Source organism: Sebastes umbrosus, chromosome 2 (genome assembly GCF_015220745.1).
Source record: "Sebastes umbrosus isolate fSebUmb1 chromosome 2, fSebUmb1.pri, whole genome shotgun sequence".
Taxonomy (NCBI): domain Eukaryota; kingdom Metazoa; phylum Chordata; class Actinopteri; order Perciformes; family Sebastidae; genus Sebastes; species Sebastes umbrosus.
The window spans coordinates 28,051,498-28,069,412 of record NC_051270.1 but is presented as its reverse complement, the minus strand read 5'-3'; the positions used below and the strand labels follow the sequence as shown (position 1 = coordinate 28,069,412).

The following is a 17,915-nucleotide window of genomic DNA, read 5'->3' as shown; positions in this document are numbered from 1 at the left end:
AGAGAGAGACGACAAATTAACGGCGCTGCTCTCCGTCTGCTGACAAAACACTGCCATGAAAATTATTTATTTATTGATTAGCAAGTACTGTATACTCTTTATTTAAGGCTTAAAAGGATCATTATTCAAATTTCCAACAGAGGCTATGTGATTCTGAAAAGCTTCCGATGCAAGCCCATCATAACCACACAAGGCCTCTGCACCTGTCTGTCTTCTTTCTACCTGTCTTTCTTTCTCTTTGCTGCGTGGATCCTCTGTTGTCACTCTTTCAGACCTGTGGCCAATGAGCAAGAGTCTAGTTATTTTTGTTGCAGTTTTAAATGTTGCTCCCCGAGCCCCTTATCAGCACCACAATAAGAACTCTTGGGAACAATTAAACATGGGCTTTAACTCAAGTCTAACCACAGAGGTAAAAATAATCGCACAACGTTTCCAAATGGAAGTGGCTTCAAAAGAGCTATTCAGTTATCAGAGACTGTCTGCCTCTCCCGCCTGTATTCCCTAACTAAATCTCTGTCGCTGTGGAACTATTGGAACATATGACAAGCATATTTACCCAGCTTCACAAACCAGGCCCATGTGGAATTCAAAGTCTTTTTTTTACATGTTTTTTTTTTTTTTCATTGCTGGAATTGACAGTTGAATAAATATGTATTGTCTATGAGACTTTGTTGTCGTATACGGGAGATCCTCTGCAGAACAGGCAATTATATATGCCATTACAGGAATATGTCTTGTTCTGGTTACAGGGAAATTAAGTTTCTCCGGAAATCTTCCTCATTTTAAAAGTCTTCAGCTGCATGAGAAGAGAAATTACGCACAGCAGTTCATTTGCTATTAAATGTAATCGTGAGATCATAAGAGGCTTTCCTGCAGTAGTAGCATACAAATAATTATAGATTAATTTTGTTGGCTCTAAAAACAGCTGATTAATTTTGAAGTCTTGATGGTATCGTACTGCTCTGGTTTGCTTCTCCTGAAAGACATTTATTATGTGCTCAGATTTCAGGGATGAGTTACAGAAAACGCTCTGACAGGACTGTAGTGGAACTTTTTTTTTTTTTTTGCTGTCATGATGTTCAAATCATGTTTCTGACTCTGTTCTTCCTTTTGTTTCTCGTTCCAGGTGATGGCGTCATCCTGACTTGCTCTTCTTGTGACCCGGGAGTCCCTAAATCCCAAATCCTATAGCTTTGGAAAACCCTGGAAATACCTGGAATTCTAGGAGTATATCACCAAAACTTCTCAAGGTGCCCAGGCACCGGATCAATAGCTTTACATTCTCCTTTATTATTATTATTTTTTTTTCCTGTATACAAAGAAAGAGACGAAAGTCTGAACGTTAGCAATAGCCGCCGGCCATCCACCGTTGCTTCGACGGACCTGCTGTGACCGAGAGGGCGTGACCTTTCTGCCTGCTGACTTCAAACAGACACTTGAAAAGGAAACGCAGTCAGAGAGGCTTCCGCGTGGTGGCAACTCAGACCAAAAACCCCATCAGGTAAGGCTGTGAAGTCCCCCTTGCTCCTGCTGTCCAGGCCTTAAGCCCTTTAACTTCGTCAGGGCTTTGAAGCTAACTTGTCCCCAGCCTGTGTCCCCCCACACGGTTAGCCTATAGCTTCAGAGTTTGTGTAAAGGAAAGGCTGGCTGATAAATGCCCCGCTTTCATGCTCTGCTCACCTGTTTGTTCCTCTCAGATTAGAGGCTCTGAATATGTTGAGGTTGTCTGGTTGATAGACGCTCGACCTGGGTTCTTCACTGGTCTCTGACAGATTTGTCCAATGACCAGCCAAAGCAAAATGTGCTAGAAACATGACGCAGGACCAGGTGTATCACACATACAAGAGCATATTCTCCTTACCTACTGTATATGTCACACTGTGTGGACATGCTGTGCATACACTAAACCTGTAGGCCAACATATGTAAATGTGCAAACAAAAAAAAACACATTTTCACATTGATATGAAATACATTTTATTTATGCTTTCACACAGTGACACGTCTACAGCACACTGTACTATTTCTATAACAGTTATCAGTAATGCTGTCAGCGATGGGATGTGTGGATGTTCCAAGACGTGGGTGTTTTTTAGTTTACAGAGGGGACAAAAGTGATTTTCTAGCTGATAAAATGTCACCGCTGTTTGTGTGTGTGTGTGTTTACAGATGGGTGTATGTTATGTTTGGTATGTGTGTGGTGTGTATAAGAATAGATAAACAGTATATGTGTTTGAGTCTTGTATCAGAAATGTGCAAAGATGGCACATTTCGGGTGCATGCGTGCACTTTTTGGGCTTCATAGCACATGCTTGTGAAATGAGTATTTCCATTCAGAACGACTTTGAAATTGATTTGGCTCAGCGTCACTCTTCTAGTTTTATTATAGGGCCTGGTTTCCCAGTTGTTTTGCGGAAGACTGATAACACATTTTCAGTCAGTGATTAAGACTTGATCCCAGGTTATCTGGACTATATTGAATTATTCTGCTTGATTAGGGAACCTGTGTGATTTTATTTTTTGACAGGATATAATTCAAGGATATTGAGATGAATCTTTGCACCTGTGTGGCAGAGCATCCCTTTCACATCATACTAAAGGTAAAACTGATAAGCAGCAGTATTTTTGCCTTGAAAATAGGCCTAATTAAAAATAAAAAAAGTATTTATACAATCATATGAATATACTGTAATAAGAAATGACAGTGAAAGCAGCAGGCCACACTGAATGAGATGTCGTTAAAGATCTAAAGAGCTTTGTTTGAAAAGTTCAAAGTCATTTTACAAAATTTGGGTCACTGAAATTTAGTACCCAGCAGCAAGTCATTGTTTTGAAAATGAGAATGAAAGAGGAGAAAATAAATAGATAAACAGACATCATTTTTTTCTTTCTCCTGCATCTTTAAAGATTATTTTTAGTATGGAGGAAAAATAAAACACTTGAAAGCGCAAGAAACAATATTTATCGTCGCTGAGCTAATTAAGGACGTGATCTGAAATGTGTTTTCTGGAAAGTCTGATTTAGGACCCAAAGGGTCAGCCTGCCTCACATTAGGACAAGGATAATACAGCAGGAGCTCCAGTGTGGAGGAAAGCAGCTCCCCTCCCTGGCCTGTGTGCTGATGGAGCTGCGCTCCTCGCCCAGGGCTCCAGGGCTCCGACACTAGACCTTATTTTTCATGTGGGCTGCACACTGTTCTGCTGCAGTCGGGGTTGCTCCCTTTGTGCCAGCCCTCCCCCTTTTAGAGCAAAAGACATGCATGATTTCATACATGAAAGATATATGTAATTGGACAGCAGGGCCTATGCAATACATTTACAATTCTAAACAGAATACGTTAAAGCCAGTTTCCTCCGTCTCGCCCCCTTTTCCTCCTGAGGAAATGTATTTGCACATATTCAAAAACACAAGATCAAAAAACAGACAAAACACAGGTTATCATTCTCGTTACATGCTTTATATCTCACGTGGATGTTCAAAATGCACAAGAACTGGTGATATATCTCACAATTCCACTGTATCAGTGTATAGTTTACAGAGAAATACAGTGGTTTCTGGCAGGTACTGCGATATATACTTTGACTGGGGTCAGGAGAAAATATCAAGTTCACCATATGACTCATCTCCGCATATGACAGTTTAGTTTACAATTAAAAGTGTAACCCCTATCTTTCCTTGTTATGTTTCTCCTTCGAGTCAACATGTCTTGTCAAATTCGATAAAAACAGATATAAAAATTGTTGACTAACACACGCCACAGAATTTAATACAAACCAGAAAAATGCAATACATTCATGAAAATACAAAACAAAATGTGCAGAATAAACATGGTAGATCTAATGCATTCATGGTGTGGATAATGTGTTGGTTTGCATTCTCAAATGAAACCACAATCTTCAGACACTACAAACAAAGGAAAGATATAGAATTGCATTACATATAAATAAAACATTTCATAACATCCGGACTGAAAAGTTATTTTTGTGAATCACATGTTTTGTATTATCGGCTGGATTTAAGGAATCCTCAATCAACAAATCGCTGCTTAAAAACTGGACACAGTGAGGTTGTTTTAAGAGGTTCTGTTACGGCAAAAAAATATACCTTAAAAATAGCTAATTTATTCATAAAATCACTGCAAATTTCACTTGTAATTCAAGTTCAAGGTGAGGAGGACACCAGCTTGATGATTCCAGATGAATTCACGAGCTGCCACCAAGTGAATTAATGTGCGTCTGTTATCCAACGTGCACATTTTCTCCTCTGAGCTATGAAAGAGAATATCACATCTCTGTCTGTCATTTGACCACAGGGAGGGTGTGACCTTTCGGAATTCAAAGACAATTTTTCATGTTGATATCTTTTTGCCTTTTATAAGCAGCAAAACAACTTGTTTAACTGGATTAGATTCAGCTGAGATTGTACAAGGTTGTAGAGACGCACATCACAAATTACAACCACATATCTGACAGAATTAGTATTAAACTGTTAATTTCTCCTAACGGGAGGTCAGTCACACTCATGTGAATGCCTGTGTGTGTGTGTGTGTGTGTTAACACAGTGAAGAGAGGACCACGATTCACTCTCTGTTGTACCTGAAGAATAGAACAAATAAAAAGTATACAGTATGTGTTTGAATTATAGGTGAAGGGTTTTATTTCTGGTCAGCCGACTGTTGCGCACAAATTCATAACACAAAAGTGATGTTGGCAGGAAAGCAGGCCGTGTTGGCTGGATGTGCAGGTAGCAAAGGATACAGGTGTCACTCTTTGGGTGTCTTGTATGCAAGGCCTCTGACTGCCAGCGTGATAACGCTCAATCCAAGTTGAAAAGCTCAGTCTATTAAAGATAAGATAAGATAAGATGAACCTTTATTAATCCCCGGAGGGAAATTCAGGTGTCAAAGCAGCAACATCAGCAAACAGAGTGAAACACAGGAGAGGTATAAAGGTATACAAAAATGATAAAAACAATAATAGAGATATAAAAGATACAGAGTGAATGGGTGAACATAGTGTGTGCAGTCCGTCAATACATAAATGTAGTATGTGCAATAAATAAATGTAATATGTACATATGTGCAGTCTATAAAGTGGTATATAGGATGTATGGTGTAAAGTAAGTGTAAAGTGCGCCAGTGGTTTGAGTCCAAGATGGTTGCAGATGTTTAAAGTCCTTAAAGTCATCATAGTTCTCATATGGGGGTCAGCGTTGGTTGTTTCGTGTTGCATATGTGCATACAGTAGTAAGAGAGCGTTGGTATTTGGTAGATGGACCGGCGGTGCAGGGCTCCTGGTCTAGAAGGTCTGAGCCCACCCCTCCTGCCTGTCATGCAAAAGTAAACACCTCCTTTAACGAGCTAACACCTAAAAAAAGGAACAGCTCCACTAATCACTTGGTTTTATTGGCTCCAGGAACACTTGAGGCTATAAAGGTAGGGTGGGGTGGACGGGGGGGGGCTCACCTCCACTGAGGTATTTAGAGCACAGGGGCCAAACCAGTTGATGGACAGCAAATGCTCCATGACCCTGACCCCTCCCCAAACTCACCACCCACAGCAAATATGGGTGGGATCACCTGCCACAGAGGCAAAGTTTAAGAGAGCAGCGAGGGGTTAAACATCCATAATTCTTCCTCAGTTGCTTTGACCAGCTAAAAATGACTTCCACACACAAACCCCCAGGTGGCTTTTGGTCCAGGGGGCTCCTTCTCACAGCTCTGGAGGTTTGATGAGGCTTCAGATGAGCTGCACATCTGTAGCCTACTGTCCCTGCATCAGCAGCAGCATGCAGGGCGTTGTGCTGCAACAGTGTGATGTGAGTTGTTGATTTCCATGCATGTAAAAACGCTGCATGGTCCCACCCATGTGTCTGCGTTTCCACTTGTCTCACTTTGTTTGAATCGCAGCGCACACTGAGCGTGCGGTTGTTGTCGTGCGTAACTGGCTCCATGCGCTGAGTATGTAAAGGACAAATCTGTCATTTTATTCATTGCACTTATTGGTTATACTCGTGTTTATTATATAGATTATTATGATGTCCTCATGTTAACTGTCATTGATTTGAATTTGAAAACTCATGTTGTCTGATTTGTTCTGTAATAATCATCTTGTTGGGTGTGTCTTGTGGCGTTTTTATTTAAAACTGTGTATGAAATGTATAAAAGCATTTTTTTTTATTTTATTCTGCATTTACTGGATGTTTTTTTTTTCTTTATTTATGACGAACTTTGAATTATGGCTGTGTTGTTTGACCCAGGCCATGCAGAGAGATGATGCTGAGGCATCCAGAGGCTGTGTGTGTGTGTGTGTGTGTGTGTGTGTGTGTGAGAGAGAGAGAGTGTGTGTGTGTGTGTGTGTGTGTGTGTGTGTGTGTGTGTGACGCATGAGGATGTGGATTTGACCCCTGGCGGTATCCTAGATGTGTATTTGCCTTCTGTGTCGCTTCCACCTGTCATCTTTCATCTCGTCGTGTTGTTCGGGGGCTCTTCTTCCACATGAAGGAAAATGACTCTCTTTAAGTTTGTTATATTTTTGCGCAAAGACGCAGCGAGCATGGAGGTTCATGGTGTTTGGATGGGTTCTGCGTTGTGTTTGGGTCGGTTTACCACCAGCTCGTGTTGCTGTAGCCTGCAGTGGTCATATGGCTCTGATTTGGGATCCCTCTGTTTCAGTGAGCCTCTCCAAAGCGCGTAAAAACCCCACGAGTCTCTCACCAAGAGTCTGTGACAGCAGCTCTCCGGATTTCTCCATTATTCACTGAAATGTGCATCATCACAAGGCCTGCTCTCTGCTTACTTCTTTCCTTTCTCACATTTACTTCACTTAAGGGCCCCAAAATAATTAAGAAATTACATATTTATTAGACCATTTTTAAATAGCAAATACTGTGGTTCCATACCTTTTAACCCCTTGCCTTTATGTTTGGTTTTCATCACTATTTGTTTGTGTTGTTGCGCATTTTATTGCGGAGTGTTTTTGCTATTCGTGAGCTCTGAATCTATATCTGGTGCACTTGTAAGATATTGAGATCTGACGGCTATCAGCAGGCAAACTGCTGCTATAAGGCATCTTCTTTTGAAACATGAACAAAAAGGAGAAGAGATAAACAGAACCCTTTAATTATATTCTCTGATATATCATAATAATATCAATAAGTAAGGGAGAAAAAATATTTTCAAAAATGATGATTTTCTGACAAAGGTGTGTTATGAAATTGAAGGTGATGAAGGCTGGACTGAGGCTCACATACAGTTTGTTGTTGGTGTGTGTGTGTGTGTGTGTGTGTGTTTGTTTGTTTGCGTGTGTGTGTGTGTGTGTGTGTGTGTGTGTGTGTGTGTGTCTCTTTGTTACATTGGTTTTAGGGAGACATTTGTACCTATGCACTTCTGTAATAATAGTATACCAATAATAATAATAATAATAATAATAACAATCATCATAATAGTAATGAGTCAAAATGTATATTTATTCATATTTCTGACTCGTTTGAATATATGAAGTGACACCGTGATCCCTCACACACACACACACACACTCAAACACACCATCCTACACGCACACAGACACACACACACACACACTATCCTACATGCACACATACACGCACACACACACACACACACACACATACACACGCAGACCATCCTACATGCACACACACACACACACGCACACATACAGAGGAAGGAGGGAGTAAGACAGAAAGAGAGGGCCACGCTTTTTTTTTTTTTTGGGGTGTGTGTGGGGGGGTGTCTGTGTCTGTGTGTGTGTGTCTGATGTGTGTGTGTGTTCTTTTATTCGATGTGATCGCACCGGTCAGGATGAAATAATCCGGACAATCAAAGTAAAGTCAGCAAACATCGGACATTTGGGATTGTTCCTCGACATTGTTCACATATTGGCAGACAGACATCACATCTGGATTGATTATGTGTTAACACGACTATTCTTCTAAAAATCCAAACGTCCAAACTGTTTTTGAATAATGCATAGGATCATTAATAAGGTAGTACTGGCAGGACGAGTAAATGGATGAGAGGCAGAGAGGAATTGATATGCCTTCTTGTTTCTCATGTAAATGAGGCAGACTGACCAGACGGCCGCTCGTCAGGGTTCGTTTTTTTTTTTTTTTTTTTTCTCTATTCCAAACTCTAAAAATCACAACAGCAGCAGCAGAAAACACCTCCTGTTTTTCACTTCAAACCGCAGGTCTGCTCCTGTGCTGCTGGTTTGCATACGATCCAACATTAACATGCATGAAACAATTTCACATTTTCGTTAGAAATATTTGAATGTTAATGTTTCAATGTTAAAATGTGTAAAAACAAACAAAAAAAAAAACGGGCAGATGGTACATCGAATTTTGTCCAGGGAGCATTTTAATATTAATGTTTTTTATTTACTTAGAATAAAATATTAACAATTGAGTTAACAAATAGAAAAACAGTAGCCAAAACATTCAATACATACAGAACATCTGGAACAAAAAAAACAACACACAAACAAACAAGAAAAAAAACAACAACACACATGCTTTTAACATAACATTTTAATAAACAAAATATCCACCAATATGAACAGTGCACAATTCAGTCATATAAAACATTGTGAAGGCAGATTTCTACTGTAGGGATACATGTCTGCATTTCTAATAAAGTAAAAAAAAAAACAGTTGAATGATGAATAAATCATTTGACATAATACATATAATACATATATAATACAGGGAAGACTACAAGTAAAAACAGCAGCAATTACAAATTACACACGTTTGCATTTCAGTTTGATACAGAAAGCTGCACACAACAAAATGTCACCACACTGAGTTGTCTCCACCTCAAGAACATCCTCCGTGTGCCAAACATGACACGAGGATAAAACATGGAAAGTATACGAGGCCACATGGCGGATGCAGTATTGAAATATTTGAAAATAAAGTCGAATAAATAAAATGCACAAGTAAAAAACCTTTTCCACCAGGGACAGATGCTTTAACCGTGATGGTGGAAAAATCATCTCGAGTGTAAAAACATCTATACCGTCACAGACAAATCATAATCACTCTAAAAAAGTTCATTTCTAATTAAATATTACCTACATATTTTTTATTTAAATTCTGTATTTTCTGAGTATAAATTTAGTTCATCAACTGTGCTGATTTTTCCAGGATGCTCCACTAATTGGACCAAGTTCAAGTCTGATCTGTGTTGTAACAGTTATGTGGCTTATTAAAAAAGTATCGGACAATCCTTAATAGAGCAACTATATGCAGGTGAAATGTTTATGTAAAATGTTTGTGATTTCATAAAGTCTGCCATTTCTTTTTGACCGCGACCGTGTTGATTTGCATCCTTCACACGCGAGGCAGCAGTTTAATATGTGCTGTTAGAATAAAAGGTGCGCGTTGTAGCAGCAGCAGAGAGCAGCTGGTCCGCAGGCGCTGCTTGGCTCCTGTGAAGGAGTTGATGCGCTGCTTGATCCCAGTGGTCAGGCTGAACATAAGAGGGCGCTCCCATTGCACCTGGCTGCGCTGCCCTATCCACCCTATAGATCCACCCAGACACCAGCACCAGCATGGAGAGAGCCGGACACCAGCCATGCACACTCTCATAATGTGTGCAGAGATGTGGTGGTAAACAGCGCAGACTTTAACTATTTCATTCAGTCGGAGATTATAAAAAAAGACAAAACAACAACTAATATGAAAATAAATATAATATAAATATTTTTTTTAAATTACATTTTTTCTCTAACAAGTTATAGATACAAATTGCTGTACTGATATTCTATTAATTAAAGTTTTTTTTTAATTTTTTTTTTTTTAAATCGTCTCTATTTCACAAACAAAAAAAATACTAAAGTAAGTTAAGCCCTCTATAGGAAACTTGCAGCCCAGTTGAGCACTTGCCATCTTTACTTTTCATTAACCTTCGCTACTAAAGTAAAAACACCAATTTATTTTTCATTTTAAAAAATAAGTCCAGTCATGTGTCCCACTCTGAGCTTTCCAGTCCACCTACATACACTGCTTTTTATTTAGAAATATTCTCAAAGCCTAATCTCACCCAGATTGTTTCCCAAAGAACGTCTGATGCCCTTTTCCATCTCTGTTTACAATACAGCCTGAATATATGATATATGACTGACACCCCTCCTTGTTAATATTGCAGCCCTATAAAGCATCTTAAATCCCCCCCAAATCCTTCGGAATATAATGGTCGTTATCTCTTTATAAAGTTATAGGACTTTTTTTTCTCGATTGCAGCTTTTTTTTTCATCTTTAAATGCTTTTCACCCCCTTTGCTCATTTCCTCTGTTTCCCTTTTGTGCTTTGTCTGGGGTGGGTTTGCGCATGCATGCGTGTACACGTGCACAGTATCGCTCATACATAAATAAAATAAGTTTAATTTGAAGACATTCAAATTAAATGGCATTTCTAAAAAAAAAAAAGTTGACAAGTATAGTGCACACATGCCCCCTTCTTGTCATGAATAGGCTGTTTTTTGTTCCTTCTGGTTGATGGTCAAGCGCATTCATTCATGTGGCCCCCACATCCACGCATGCATTTAGCATTTTTTAAGCCACTCTGCCTTTCTTTGTCACATCCACGGGCTGTCATAGCCACAGGTTGTGTTGAATTTGCAATGCCACTCATCGATGTGCGCCTATTGAGGCTGGCACGTGGACAGTTCTCCTTCCCACAGAGAGGCGCAATTGAACGCAGCTATAACACAAAAGCTTCAGACTCTCTGTCACTTCCCCCCTTTTTACCCCCTTTTTACCCCCTTTTTACCCCCTTTCCCACTGATGCATGGGCCCTAAAAAACATCAAGGCCTCCGTCTGTCTGGCTGCTCTTCCTTTGACTTAGCCTATATGTACTCAATATGGTCACTGATGGAGTCATGTCAATCAAGGCCCCTTTTGCGTAAATTTGTAAACTGAAGTTTGCATTGTTCTGCTTTAAGGCTCAAAAGCATGCCTCTTCCAAAGCCTCAAATTACACCTCACACTCTTTTATTATCTCCTAGCCCCTTTAAACTCCCCTCGCACGCTATTTTCAACCTATTCATTTTTACAATCTCTTCTTCCCGAGAGAGCACACAGACACGCACAAATCCTCGAGATTCCTGCAGTCTGTGCTTCTCTCTCTCTCTCTCTCTCTCTCTCTCACATGCTGCACAAAAATGCGCTCTGTTTTGACGCAGTTTTCTTGTGTTTTTTTGTCCTGCATGCCACACAGCAGCAGCAGCACATGCTACAATGCTTAAAAAGCAGGTATCAGTGGCTGCATGCCTCGGCTTATTGATGGCAAGTGCTGAGGAAATGCCGTGTTACAGCACAACATAGCCTATATTCTAGCAGCAGAGAGAGAGAGAGAGAGAGAGATGGAGAGAGAGATGGAGAGCTGGTCATATAGGCTACAATATAAGAAGTTTGATTTTCATAGGCTCCTCTGAGGGATATTTGCTATTGGATCTGTGGAAACGCAGCGTCCCATGGGTGTTCCATAACCTCTCTAACCTTTAAGTCAAAAGGCCTTTGGAAAATATAAAATATAGCCTATATATATTTCATCACGAGCTGCTTAACATATCAGTGCAATCTTAGACAAAATAAAAACAAGCATTAGATTTATCTGTGCCATGCATTTCTATCCAACACACATGCAAAAAAATAAATAGATCTCAGGCCGTTTTATTAACCCAGTTATCTCTCCTATACACTGTTGTGTTATGGCCACTTTAAGCTCCATAGCGTGTTTGGAGCACGTTTTTGTGCCGTTTTTTACCTATTATAACTCTGTATCGGAATTCACTATATATAGGCGCAGACTATATGAAATGCGTATTGTTTCAATAAACACAGCACGTTATGTGATCAGTGAGAGCTGCCACTATAGCATCCAGTGGACCAGGACTCTATATGGAGCTGTTTGCACAGAAAAGTGTGCGTATATATACTGAGAGTGAGGGATTGTCCATTTCCTCAGAGAATCAACAATAAAATTATCATAACAAAGAGAGGTTGATTTTTTTTTTTTTTTTTTTTGCAATACAGTCTTTTCATTCGGAGGAAACAAGAGGACATCAGTTAGAGGCGAAGTACTTTAAGATTATTATGAAAAACCTCAACAAATGTTACATGTTGGTATTGATCATAAAGGAAAACATGAAAAATGGGATAAGACACTGACCATCTGGGCTCCTTGTCATAATATCATTGAATGCACATGCAGGCCGGAGCTGACCAAACAACTGTCACCTTGTCACACATGCATACTGTTATTATTATTAATATTATCATTATTATTTAAAGGAACCTGCATGTATTGACAGCATGTTTCCTAATAGATGTCACGATAACCTGTTTCCACCATCATCCCTCTCTGTGTCACTGCCTCTCTCTCACTGGTGTGCTGGCTAACAACTATAAAGCTATTTATATTTTCTAAACACCCGCGACACGTATTGTAAAAATTTTAATAAATCGTCACACCCATATAGGACACAATGGAGCTTCCACAAGTATTTGTAAAAAAAGAGCTGGACATGCTTTGCATACTGTAACCTCCCAACACAAAGCAGCTCTCAAGAGTTTCCCCAATTTCACTGGAAAAATGTTTCAACCTTTGTGCTTTGTGTGTGTGAATGCCCTCCCATATCACTGAAACCATTTTTTTATATTACAATATAGTGTTATAAAGTGCATTTGAACTTATTGATATTTTGAGGTGACAGTAAACTGTATAAAAGGACACGTCTTTTGCGTCATCTCCGTCATCTATGGCATATTTTATAATTTCACTTTTTAAAATGCAGTTTAATTTGACTGTTTTATTCCAATGACTACACACTAATGTGAGTTTAGGAACATCTAAGTTTTGTTAAAAGTCTCTTTATCATTAAGGCTGTCATCGTTAAATTCATATTTCTATGCAATATAAACACATACAGGGGGTTTCACTATGTTGTGTACAGGTTGAATCAAGTTTACCAAAGTTTACATTTATGAATTTTACGCATCACGACGATTTAACGTCAACTTCTGTCTTTGAGCAAGTTTCTCTTAATATTTAAAATATATTTTTAATACAAACAGTGTCAGCTGTGATAATATCCACTATAGAGCCGACAAGCTCCGTTCATTTCAGATTACAATAGTGAAACACCGAGGCAGCCTATTACACTACACGTTTGCATATATACATGCAAATCTCTTTAAACATGCTTTCATTTCTTTGGCAAGTGTTTTGTTTTAGTTGTTTTTCCCAACACGATAGTTGTTTACAAGTGTGTTGTATACTATGCTGAAGAATCTCATGTTTTCCAGTTTGGTCACTACACAGCCGCCGTAACTCGCTTATATGTATTTCAATAAGTTGACTGTAAAGTAACTGTAGAGTAAAGTGTGCAGCTTTGTACGCGACTAAAATGACAGACTCGGGTTGAAAGACATAGAGTAAAATAAAGCCCGATCGCTTATGTACTTTTAGTGGCAAAACTATGTGCATATGTTTGATTTTAAAAAAGCAAAAAAAACGGGAGAAAAACGTTTAAAAAGTGTAAAAAAGCGGATGAAGCTGTGTAGTGTGTGTGCGCGCGGGCTGCTGAGCGTGCTGCGGCTGCTCGAGCTCTCTCACTGTCTTCCGTCTAATCAAACTCTTACTTTCCGCTGTTCTTAATTCCATATTTTCAATTCCTGATCATTACTTTCCTCTTTTTTTTTTCTTCCTACTTGTATCTATCCATCCCTCCCTCCCTCCTCTCTTCTACCTCCCTCCCTCCCTCTCTCTGCCTCTCTCTCTCCTTTGCTGAATCTTATTGATCCAGAAGGCGGCTAATTAGCCCTTCCCTTCGTGCCTGTGTAATGAAGCACATGCGCACTGAATTAATCACAGCCATTTTTTTGCAGGAAACTAATTAGCAGGAATAAAGATCCAAAGAGTTTTTTCTTTTCAATCATCAGATCTCACTTTCACCTCTTCCTCGCTCCCTCTAACACAAGACTCATCCGCACTGCTTTGCATCCAAATTATTTTTATATTGCCTTTAACAACTAATAGTACCTACTTCGGGTTTTTTTTTTTACACTCCCGCAACAACAATGATCTTTCTTTTACCACCCTAAGCGCAAACTGACCAAAAGGGGGACTTGCCTTGATGGGATCTTTAGCTAAATCATCTCAATACTGGATTAAAAAGCGAGGATCACAAAGCGGCAGCGAGAAATTGTAAGTTTCAACTTTGCGTTTGTCTTCTTTTTCCTCCTCTCTCTGTGTTTTTTCCACGATCCTCCTATTCTCTTTTCGCTACACACTTCTTCTCTGAATCTCTTATATCTGTTCCGGAGCTGGCTTAATTCTCACATTACTGTGAGGAAATGACTGGCGATCACAAGTTTCCTTTCATGCAAGTAGTTTAAGGGTTTTTATTCTCTATTTGTTTGTATTTTCGTAGCGTTTTACCTGTGTTTACATCAGCGTTCGTCCTCTCTCCTCCTTCATGAATGGAAGATAAGAAAATGGGCAAGACACAAGCGATCCTCTCTCCAAAGCAGTTGAACCGTAGAAAGAAAAATACGCTTTTTTAAAAGCAAATGTGTTGCATTTCGGTGGGTGTCGAGAGAAGAAGCTATGGAGGGCTTATGGGTGTGGAGAGACGTGTTTTTGAGGCACAGATGCGATAAGAAAGCGGGGGTTTGCTGTGTGGAGAAGCGGACCGGAGGTTGGTTAGAGCAGCGGCAGCTCCACAAGAGCGCAGCCCAGAGAAGGAGCTCCAAGTCCAGCCTTGTGCGTCCGTGAGCGTCCGGTGAAAGGGGGGGGGAAACATCTCCCCAGCTTTTTCTCTCATTTTTGCACAGATTTCACACTTCCAGGGTCATCACCGTCGTTTGCTTATAAAAAAATCCTCTTCTTGGATAAACACATTTTTTGTCCGACACGTCTCTCTGTGTGTGTGTCTCCTTCAGCAATCCCTCCGCCCTGTCTCTCTCTCAGCTCCTCTATAGCTACTCTTTTTACCCCACTTTGTCCATCTTGTGTCTTTTTTTTTTTATTTTTCATCGCTGTTTGCCTCTTTTTTTAAGTCGATTCTTGCTCATTCCCTGACGAAGTCACATGCAAATCGATCGACGTATGTGTATGTGTGTGTGGATGCGTGCATGAGTGCGTGCAAAGGGGTTTTGCGAGCACTATGTGTGTGTGTGTTATGTGAATGTGGTGGTGGTGGTGGTGGTGGTGTGTTGAGATATAAACGAAGCCCCGGGTCTCCTTCCTCCATGACAAGCAGCGGATCAGCAGGACCTTGTGCACGGACAGCCTGAGAGTCTGAGAGCAGACATGTGGTTTTAGGGGGAGATAGAGAGACATGGTTCAGACAGACCTGGTTCAGGCTGCTGGAGCTGCTGCTGCTGCTGCTGCCTCCAACTACTTGGCTACCGTATCTGACTTTTTTCCCCGAGAAATGCTGACCGGAATGAAAACAAAACATTGCCCTATTAGTCTGACCTTAAGGCAGACATAATCATTCCAAAGTTACTGCCAGAAACTTAAAGTTATGGTCCAGGCTAAAGCTGTAGGTCACTGCATTGCATTTAGTAGCCGCTTAGACCAGTTAACATTTGTGGAATTTTTTTTTTTTTAAAAGTGAAACTACACGAGATATCTTCCACAGAAACCAAAATAGAATACAGGCTACACACTCTCTACACTGGGCCTTTTAAAAAAAAAAAAAAAAATCTATGGCACCAAACCTCTCCAAAAAACGGGGAAAAAAATAAAGAAGACCTGTTATCTTGACGTGTAAAGGTGTAATTGCAAGCCGAAAATCTCCTTTTTAAATATGCTCAAAAATAGCCACTGCTTTTCGGATGGGAAGCTGCGAGAATTAAGAAGTCAGACTCGGATATTTTTGCGCGACGGGGAAAAAGAAAGAGGGGAAAAGGGAAGGTTTTGCGAGCAGAGCAGAGCAAGAGGCATGGATAGGATATGTGTACCAGTGGGGGGAAACAGAAAGGGGGGGTGGTGAGTGTGTGTGTGTGTGTGGGTGGGGGGGGTGAGGTCAGACAGCAAGAAACAGGGGGAACAGGGGTCATGGAGTGAGAGCAGAGATAAAAAGAGAAGAGAGGAAACCCCCCCTTGCAAAACAGCCCAGGGATGATGGTGGGAGAGAGAGAGCTGGGAGGAAAAAGGGGTGATGGGAGTTGTTGTTGTTGTTGGTGTTGGTATGTTTTTTTGGGGGAGCCACACAAAGCACTTGTGGTTGTCAGCATCTTGCAGGATTAAGACTTTGGCTTTAGTTTAGGATGGGAGAAACAAAATAGTCTGGTAACAGGTTTATAATAAAACACAACAACGCTGTCAGGGAGTGAGAGAAAGGAGAGGAAAAAAGGGGGCTGAGGGTATAGGAGTGTTTTGAGGGGGGGTTGGGTGGAGGGGTCAGATAGCCATGGGCCATAGAGGAAGAGGTCAGATAAACAGATTCCTACCTTTCAGACTGGAGAGGAGCAGATGCAAAGCACTGGGAGAAAAGAGGGGTTGATTAATTTGAATCACTGATAATATTCATATTTAGCTCCTTTTTTTTGGTACATGTTTTGTGTCTGCGACAGTAAATGGTGTGTGTTTTGGATTCCAGTTATTAGAAGGTGTTGCAGTAGTGGATAGGGCAGGTATATAGGCTGCTGTGCCAAAACTCGAGTGATCTCCCTTCCTCCCCTTGTCTGACAGTAACACTCCTCTCCTCTTCCTCCTCCTCCTCCCTCTCCCTCCATCTTCTGTTACAAAACAAAGACAGCAGAAATGTTTACTGTCATCTCACCTGTCTGATTTCCCCCCGTCTTGTCTCATCGTCATATTTATGTTTAATTATAACAGATCCTGGCAACGCTATAGGAATGTCATTGGCTTTATTTCTACGTATTCTATTTCAAATATATGTTTGTCAGACGTTGTGTTTTCGGTGTAGCTGTATAACTATATTATCTCATGCTCATCCCTGGCTGTGTGTGATACTCGGAGTATTGCGTTCATGAGATCTGTGAGCTGTTAAAGTGCCACCAGAGTGATGGTTTTTACCACGGACAGCGTTTTTTGAAAATAATTGAAAATAGGCCATTTTCAATTTGAACTCATTACTTGTGTTCAGAGTTATTTCTTCCTTTTTTTGTTAATTACCAAAGCTAGATTTTTTTTAAAAATTTAAAATTAAATATATCAATAAAAAATCATAAGGTGCAGTTAGGTTATTTACCATAACTGAAAAATAAAGTGAAACAGTATATTGCTCTGTTCAGAATACATGAAAAATACTCTCATGCAGATATTTCATTCATCTGATTATTCTAATTAATTTCATTAGAATTTGTTTTAATTTATTTGGAATTGCTTCCCTTATCTTGTGACATCAAGTAACTATTTTAAAGCATTACATACATGGTTATAAAAAAAAAGACTAAATTGTAAACATTATTTGTAGTGTGTTCTACATATAACAAAATCCTTTGTCTGTTTAGATGAAAATTATTCAAAAGTGATGGATTGGTTATATGACATTGCATTTAGTGATGGAACATGATTCTAGTTATATGATTAAGTGCATATGGTAGAATTGCTCTGTGTGTGTCGTTGCTGTTGTGATTGTTATTCCTATCATGGTGTTGTAATGCTGTGATGTGATCACAGTTTTTTTTTTACCGTAGTTGCCACTGATCCTGCACAGCAACAAAACGCTTGTCCACTGTTTGCACTCGGCCCCCCTCTATTACCATATTCGATGACAGGTATATTCAGATGTCATTTAACTGTATAAGCAGGAATAGCGCTTCCAGTCGGGGGAAATGAGATAAAGGGAGTAGCAGTCGTCATGGATAGGCTTGTTTCATGGTTTTGGGGGTAACACAGAGAAAGGGGAGACAG

At 40.0% G+C, this 17,915-nt stretch overlaps 1 protein-coding gene across 6 annotated transcripts in view; it reads left to right on the top strand.

Annotated features, from left to right (window-relative positions):
* Positions 1 to 1,371: 1,371 nt before the first annotated feature.
* The window catches only part of zfhx3 (zinc finger homeobox 3), a 163,814-nt gene continuing 147,270 nt past the window's right edge, over positions 1,372 to 17,915 (top strand). For 5 of the 6 annotated variants that reach the window (XM_037756120.1, XM_037756136.1, XM_037756128.1 and 2 more), the window contains exon 1: positions 1,372 to 1,501. The gene's annotated coding sequence lies outside the window, so the exon portion shown is untranslated. Of the gene's footprint in view, positions 1,502 to 13,574; positions 14,232 to 17,915 lie in introns of those variants that run through there. The other variant, XM_037756105.1, reaches the window with a different exon arrangement.